Source organism: Neophocaena asiaeorientalis, unplaced genomic scaffold (assembly GCF_003031525.2).
Source record: "Neophocaena asiaeorientalis asiaeorientalis breed wild unplaced genomic scaffold, Neophocaena_asiaeorientalis_V1.1 scaffold150, whole genome shotgun sequence".
In the NCBI taxonomy this organism is placed as follows: domain Eukaryota; kingdom Metazoa; phylum Chordata; class Mammalia; order Artiodactyla; family Phocoenidae; genus Neophocaena; species Neophocaena asiaeorientalis.
In genome coordinates this window covers 2,460,994-2,466,279 of record NW_020176571.1, presented here as the reverse complement: position 1 = coordinate 2,466,279, position 5,286 = coordinate 2,460,994, and positions in this window count along the sequence as shown.

The window sequence follows — 5,286 nt, the reverse complement described above, 5'->3', positions numbered from 1 at the left end:
GGTCTCCTTTCTCCGGAGCTTGGCCAGAGGAGAATGTTCTATGTTAGTCGGTCCTCCTAAACGGACTTGAAATCAGTCTCCTGCCCTCAGCACTTTGGTACTGACCTGGAAAGAGACAGGAGCCTCGGCCCCTGCTGAGAGGGTCAGACCTCGCTCTTGGCCCCACCCTAAGCCTTCCCAGTCCGGACAAGCCTCAGTTAGTGGGGTTTGCTGCCTGCAGAGGGCCTGGAGAGGAGAGCGATGTTGCTGTTAACTTTCCTTCTCCAGGGCCAAGCTAAATTCCGGAGAACCACATACAGTGCGGATTTGTGTTTTCTTTTTTCCATCCCCAGGCCGGGTGGCGGCCCAGCTCAAAGAGTAGTCTGTTCTGGGGAAAAGACAGCGTCTGCCTCTCTCCCAAACCAGCCCTGATCAAATCCCAAGCAGCCGGTCCTTAGATAACACAGCTGAGAAACCTGAAACCAACAGCTCAGCTCCCTCGGTGCCCAGCATCACTGCCTGGAACCTGAGTCGGGCCGCTGAGATGCTGCAGTGATTGAACGCTAAGTGGAGTGACTGGGGTTCTCGCACAAGGGTTCATAGCCTGGACCTATGAACTCAGACAAAGAAGGTTTTCAGAAAGTCTGTCTGGGGCTTGAGCACTTGAGCTGTTTTGTGGCACTCGGCACATGTCCCGGGCTGTGGGATCATTGTTCTTCCCCAGCAAAGCCATTAGGTAGGTTGACATTGCCCTGCCGATCCCTTGCCTGGGCTGCCTGCAGCGCCCCCAGCAGAGGAGTGGATTCAGTGGTATTTGAGGCAAGGGAAGGGACATCCGTGCTCCCGTTTCTGCTTTATTAGAGGAAGGCGTCCTTACATGAATGGGCTTTAAAAGAGGCGGAACCTCCTATGAGCAGGGGTAAGAACGTGTTCCGTGAGTACAAAGTGTTTATGGAATGACTTCTGGGCTGGACGCTTCAGAAGCAGTACAGACTATAGAACGTAGGACAGGTGTGGTCACCGACAAGCCCTGCTGGGGACAGGAGAAGTTGTGAAGTCAGGAGTGGGAGACGTACATGAAAGAGTTTCTTTTTCCAGGATCAAAGAAGAGAGGCAGGAAATCCAGCTTCGCTCAGAGGCCTGGAGACCTACAGCCTATTCAGCAAATGCTGAGAGAACACCCTCAGCGTTGCAGGAGGTGGTGCCAGAGAGCTAAGGTGTGAGAGAAAGCTGCCATCTGTGCGGGCCCCCAAAGGGGAGTGTGTGTACACCTGTGTGTCTGTACTCGTGGGGACCCGGTCTGTGGGATGTGCCCTTGGAAGAAAAGACGGGAACCCCAAGACTTCTCTCAGAGGTACGGGCGCTGTGGACCCTGGGTCTGGAGCCACTGTAAGTCACACAGCTTCTAGACGTCATACGTTTACTCAGAACCATGGGTCGTCATCCTTAGCTTCAGTGCAAAGCTCCTCGCCAGTACCTGTATTAGCAGGCTGGAAGATGCAGACAGGAGAGACCATCTTCCCAGAGAAGGTGAGAGAATACCTTTCCACTGCGTTTAGCGTCAGAGAGACAGGAGGCGGAGCTTCAGGGAGAGCTGATTTAGCTTCTGTTTCAGCAACAATGAATGCACAACCAAGACTACTGTCCACCCTTTCTCCTTGTAGGTTTCCCAGCAACCAAGCAGACCTGAGTGGAGGGAAATAATTGGTATTACTCAGGTGAAAACTGCACAAGTCAAAGTCAGTTTTTCAACCTGGATAACTGTCTGTTGCCTTGCTGGGGAATCCTCTTTCCTGGGGGCAGAATGCTGGAAGAGAGCTTGTGCTGGTTTGGAGGCAATCGCAGTGCAGGCTGGAAAGGGAAGCCAGACCCAGCCATAGATGCCAAAAAAGCTTCAAAGCGTATAGTTCCGGTCTGGGTCACGCCTCGAGTTTGAGGACTGCATTCGAGACTCATTTGCTTGGGAGGGAGATGAAGTTATATGCTCTCAGTATGTGAACTGCCTGGGATCTTTCCCAGCCAATGAGCTTTGTTCTGACCCTTCAGCACAACATCTCTACGCTCTTCCTCTGGTTCCCTTGACTCTCTGTGACGTAGTCTTGCACAGATCCTTCTACAGGGATGGTAAATATTCATCTGTTCCCCAGTCCAGTATGCAAAATGATTTAGGAACACAGATGGTGGAGCTAAGGCTAGGGGCTTGGCCCAGGCTCATACAATTCTATCAGCCAGACAGAAGGACTCAACTGCATTGGAAATCAGGAGAAGTAGCCAATAAGAAGCATTCAGTGAGGGTCTCCACCTTCTCCTGGGGTTGACCTCTGCAGTAGCGAACTCTGCAGAAAGATTTGTGAAAGACGGACTCATGGAAGAAAGGGACAGGAAAAAAAAAAGCCGTCTTTAGTAAAGAGCCGCCCAGGCAGCATGAATGAGGGTGGGGAGGAGAGGATGAGAAGAACGGTCATGTGGCTGAGTGGGTTACAGACGTGCTGAGAGTGAGCTCACAGTTTCCAGGGTGAATATATTTCTCCAGGGTAGCAATATGTGCAAAGGGAGAAAAGAAAAAAGTACCAGGTCTGAACTTCGAAAGCCTGAGTTTGAGTCCCATGTGAGATAGGGTTACCTACATCGCCTTGAGTAAGTTATTTATCATCTCTGAGCCCATTCCTACGTGCAAAATGGAATCAGAGAAACCTACAGCTTTGGGTATGGATGAGTTACATGAGTTGACTGTGGCCCTTGGGGATCACTTCAGCACCGTTCATTTCTCTCTCAGGATTTCTCTCAAAGGATCTCAGGCCTCTGTGTCTCAGTCGAAGACACTGGCTTAGTGATGGCCCAGAGTTCCTCGCTGATTTATCCTTGGAATTTCCAACCAAGGTATCTCCATGAAATACATTTGAATAGCAGGGAAGCTCCCGTAGTAAAAGAGAAGAGGAGGGTGAGGCTCTGGGTGGGTTGAAAGCAATATGGAGGGTGGGGCAGGAGAGGTAGGACTCCGTGGGTGCAATGGGAAGAGCGCCAGAGGCTTAAGATCTGGTTCTAGTCCTGATTCCAGCACTTACTGGTCATGTGAACTTGGTGCAGGTCACCTTCAAGAAACCGAAGCTTACTTGTGAAGTCTGTCTGTAAAATGGAGACTATCTCCCCTGTTAGTCTCCTGTGATGGTGAGAAATAAAACACACGTGCTGTAAGTTCAAAGGTGCTGCATTGCTATCATTATTATTCTTTTGGCCATGCCACATGGCTTGTGGGATCTTAGTTCCTTGACCAGGGATCGAACCCAGGCCCTCGGCAGTGAGAGCACAGAGTCCTAACCACTGGACCACCAGGGAATTCCCCAAAGGTGCTGCATTATAACGTAGACATCAGGTTTTAGGAAAGGCGAAGGGTAACGCTGGGGTTACGGGATCTAGTATATTCTGACATCCCCATAGTCTAGAGTAAGAATTGCTCTGGATACAAGAGTTCTGCTCACATACCTACAGGTCAGTGGACACCCCTCCCTTTTACAAATCAGAATTTTCTGCTCCCTGTGCTAGCCTCGGCCCATTTTAGAAAGCTTAGGTTGACTTCTCTTAGAAAGCCTCTGTAATTTGGGAGAAGAACCTTTGTGGTTTGGCTGGACTCTGACATCCTTGCCGAGCCAAAGACAGAGTCTGTCCCATCAATACTACAGGTGACATGCTGGAACTTATTTTCTCCTTTCAGGTACAGTTTGTGTGTTATGGCCCTGGGCCATTCAGGGCAGGTGCCAGGGCTGAAGTGGGAGAGTGAAAGGATGGAGAAAATCATCAGAAGTACCAGTGAGCATCCAGTTAAATTGACACAACGATGAGCAGACCTCGGTGGCAATATTATGCCACCAAAAATTGTCACCACAAATACCTCTGGATCTGAGGGAGGATGACGGCAAGCTCAACCGATTGAGAAAGGAATCCAGATCCTTCCCTGCTGTGATGTCACTAGGAGTCGAAAAGGGATTTGGAGCAAGTGGTCTGAAATCAGGGTCTGATGTGAGGCAACCACAGCAGGAAAGAGAACAGAAGAGGGAGGGAGAGTCCCAGGAGTCTCCTGGCCTCCTCACCCCTCCCCACCCCTGTGCCCTCTCACCATAAGCACGAAAGTAACCATCTGTTCAAGGTATAAGAACAGAGGAGGAGTGAGAAAAGGAGGACACAGGACTGAGAGGTGCAGACTGATCTCTTTCCTTTTCTGAATTTCTTTGGAATTCACTATTTGGACCAGAAACTCTACCTTTAAAGTGTCACTTTTCTTTTTTAGTGGAATGTCTTTTTCCTCAACTAGATGGCATGCTCCATGTTTTATCTCTCTCCCAGCTCCCACATAATAAACACTTCAAGGGTCTGGTAGATTGAAGTCTCTTTTGCGTTACGCGGGCCTCTCACTGTTGTGGCCTCTCCCGTCGCGGAGCACAGGCTGCAGACGCACAGGCTCAGCGGCCGTGGCTCACGGGCCCAGCCGCTCCGCGCCATGTGGGATCTTCCCGGACCGGGGCACGAACGCGTGTCCCCTGCATGAGCAGGCGGACTCTCAACCACTGCGCCACCAGGGAAGCCCCAGAGGGCCAGTCTTTAAGGAGAGAATCGTGGGGCTGCCACCAATTTTCGTACAAACTCCTGAAAGTGATTCAGCCTAACGTCCAGGGTGGTTGCCCCCCATGAGAGAGAGAGACTCCACGTGCAGGGGCCCTGGTCACCTCCCACCTGCCTTGGCCAAGCTTGTACCCTCTGGCTGCTCCTGTCTTGGTCTTTGGGAGAGAAAGAAGGGGTGGGAAGTGCACAAAGCTGTGGTTTGGACCTTCACAGAGACATTTCCCTGAGGCTATTAGTAGAGAATTGTCTTTCACATTCACTTTTTGCTGAATAACTACACTGAGAATTCTGGGGGACGTTCCCTCCTGGGACCACCTCCCTCCTCAAAGGGTACCAAGTGACAAATGGACGCTGTGCTGCATCCTGAGTGCATCGGCAGGCGGACTCTCAACCACTGTGCCACCAGGGAAGCCCCTCCCCCCCTTTTTTTAAAATTAATTTTTATTGGAGTAGAGTTGCTTTATAACGTTGTGTTAGTTTCTACTGTACAACAAAGTGAATCACCTATTTGTACACGTATATCCCCTCCTTTTTTGGATTTCCTTCCCATTTAGGTCACCATAGAGCCTTGAGTAGAGTTTCCTGTGCTATACAGTCAGTTCTCATTAGTTATCTATTTTATACATAGTATCGATAGTGTATATATGTCAATCCCAATCTCCCAATTCATCCCACTCCCCCACTTTCCCC